Genomic DNA, 2,902 nt, shown 5'->3' with positions numbered 1-2,902 from the left:
GCTGCATATCCTATCCTCCGCTTCCAGGATGGGATGCTCTGATTAATAATTCAGTTGTGTTCAGCTCTTTTCACGTGGCGATTATTCGATTTCTTGCCATAGTCCGCGCAAATTTTTGCATCTCATGCACGCAATTTGCCAGTGACTAGTATTACATTAAGTGATGATCTCTTAAACACTGATATTTCTTTTATTGCATTGAGCGCCATCTATGATTAACAGGAACCTGTCAGAATTATTTCACTACTGAAACTAGTGGTCTGGCCGTAAAGGTTCTAGCACAACAAGGAAAAAATGATACCTGTTTTGCTGTAATCTGATGTGCCAGCGCTGAGAAATCAAGCTTTGAAGCCACATGCAAATGAGGGGCATTTCATGTCAAATCACAATGAAGTACATTGACACGCCCCCCAGTGAACCACCCAACTAATCTGCATGTGGCGTAAAAACTTGATTTCTCAGATAATAAAATCCTGGAGTCCAGAGCAAAGCAAAGTGTGGGCCTTTTCAGAGGTGGAGAAATGGAGAACTAAAACTGTATGGATAATCAATATCAAAGAAAAATGAAAGGCCCGCATTAGACTATTACATAATATCGGTGGGATTTGCTTACAGTCTAATGTGTCTGGACTCTTTCCAACTGTCCCCCAACAGATGAGGTCTGGGGAAAGAAGGATCCGACCTGTTGAATTTCCAATGGCCGATCCTTTTTATCAGGGGGAAATAAGCCACTGCCAGAGGAGTCTGGCGGTGGCTCTCTCAGAGGGAACGCAGGAGTGATCAGCACAGCTTAGTGTTCCTGTGCATGTGGCCCGGGAGCAATAGCTATGTAATGGAAATGGGGTCTTTGCAATTCTGTCATCACAACACTGTAATTATGGGTCAAAGGGGTAAAGTTTCTCCTTATGGAGAGCACCAAGTCAACAAGGAGACTTATAGGCCGTGCAATGCTTCTCTGGGAATTTAAAGCTCAACTCCAGTGTTTTTTATCTTTTACTTTGAGTGCTGGAGTGATGCCACTAATCTAAGTTCCCTGCAGCTATTATTTTTCCCTTAGACTGATTCTGTTGAGGAAAAATTTGGACATTGCCGCTGCCCCACAGAATAACATTTGTCCGATCAGATGTTTTGTGACATCGCACTCAGATCGAAAATACGGTCGTCTGCACGAGCCCTTATACTTACCAGCTGCTGTCTTCATCTGTTATTGGTGCCGTTCCTGTTGGTCTCCATCAGTTTGTGACCTGTCGGATTGCTCCGTTATTTGCAGATCAATCCGCAAGTCAGAACTCAATGTAAGTCTACAAGAGCTGGTCAGTCAGAAGTTGTGGTCACAAGGTGGCGGATCTGGACTCTATCAGTGCCGGGAAGAGATGAAGACGGCGGCTGGTAACAATAAAGCTAGGGTCAGGGAAGTGAGATTAACGGCAGCTCTCTAGCACTAAAATAAAAAATAAAACGCTGGAGTGGAGTTTTAAATATGTAATATGTAATCCTGAAAGTCAATATTCACCTTTAAAGGGCCTTGCCACAAGATGTAGAATAAGAAATCAAACCAGAAACTCCATTTGCACATGTGTATTTTGGAGTTTTTTCCCCTCATCAGTGCAGGTAGGAGATCTGACTTGACTGTAATTTACACATTTGCTGTCGACTGAGATGTCATGGATTCTAGATAATGGAGACTAAAGTTAAATGACCTGTGTTTAAAGGGAACCTGTCACCCCGAAAATCCCGGGTGAGGTAATCCCACCGGCATCAGGGGCTTATCTGCAGCATTCTGTAATGCTGTAGATAAGCCCCCGATGTAACCTGAAAAGGGAGAAAAAGACGTTATATTATACTTACCCAGGGGCGGTTCCGCTGCTGGTCAGGTCGGATGGGTGTCTCCGGTCCGCTGCGGCGCCTCCTATCTTCTTTCCATGACGTCCTCTTCTGATCTTCAGCCACGGCTCCGGCGCAGGCGTACTTTGCTCTGCCCTCTTGAGGGCAGAGGATAGTACTGCAGTGCGCAGGCGCCGGAAAGGTCAGAGGCCCGGCGCCTGCGCACTGCAGTACTTTGTCTGCCCTCAACAGACATAGAGCCTAATCACTCTGCACCCAATACACCTGAACGTCACTCATCAGGGAACACATGGGGCCCCATGCGTCTCCAAAGAGATAGCGTCATGCGACCGGGGACAGAGGGAGTGACTGCAAATGGCTATGTAATCATGATGCATCCGCACAGCGCACATCGCGCCGGACGGACATATAGATGTTGACACATACCCATCACTGCGGCCATATTCTTAAAGCCTGACATGCGCAAAGGGAATGGAGACTACAGATGGCTGCGTAGTCATGGTACGCCCGCGCCTGCGCACATCGCATCCGGCGGCCATATAACTGTAGGCCAAATCCTTACTCAGCACTGCGGCCATGTTACCGGAGCCAGACATGCGCAAACAATGCTTGCGGCCATGTTGGGAAAAAAAAACAAACCATATTGTTAGGTGCCAAAGATAACACCTATAGGCAGAAAATATGGCCAAACATAGAAAATAAGTAAAAATAAGAATAAGGATAAATGGCCATATTAACCACAGCAGTCATAAAAGACATGTGGGCAAGATAACAGGGGGCGGATTACCCCCAAAATTATATGGAACAATACGTTATCATGCCAATCCACACATCGCAGAAAATCAGTGGCAATATATATATCATATAATTAGAGATACACCAAAGCACAGAAGAACAAAAAACATGAAAAAACATAATAGTAAAATATCAGATAATGAAATGCACGGAATACAGACCACCATACTAGATGTCTATACAGACAAACGTTTGGAAAGACTTGCTAGGGCTCAACATATGAAGATAGTTATAGATGGTACTGGGCGAAATAAAATGGTCT

Source organism: Ranitomeya imitator, chromosome 4 (assembly GCF_032444005.1).
Source record: "Ranitomeya imitator isolate aRanImi1 chromosome 4, aRanImi1.pri, whole genome shotgun sequence".
In the NCBI taxonomy this organism is placed as follows: Eukaryota; Metazoa; Chordata; class Amphibia; order Anura; family Dendrobatidae; genus Ranitomeya; species Ranitomeya imitator.
This window is presented reverse-complemented; position numbering follows the sequence as displayed.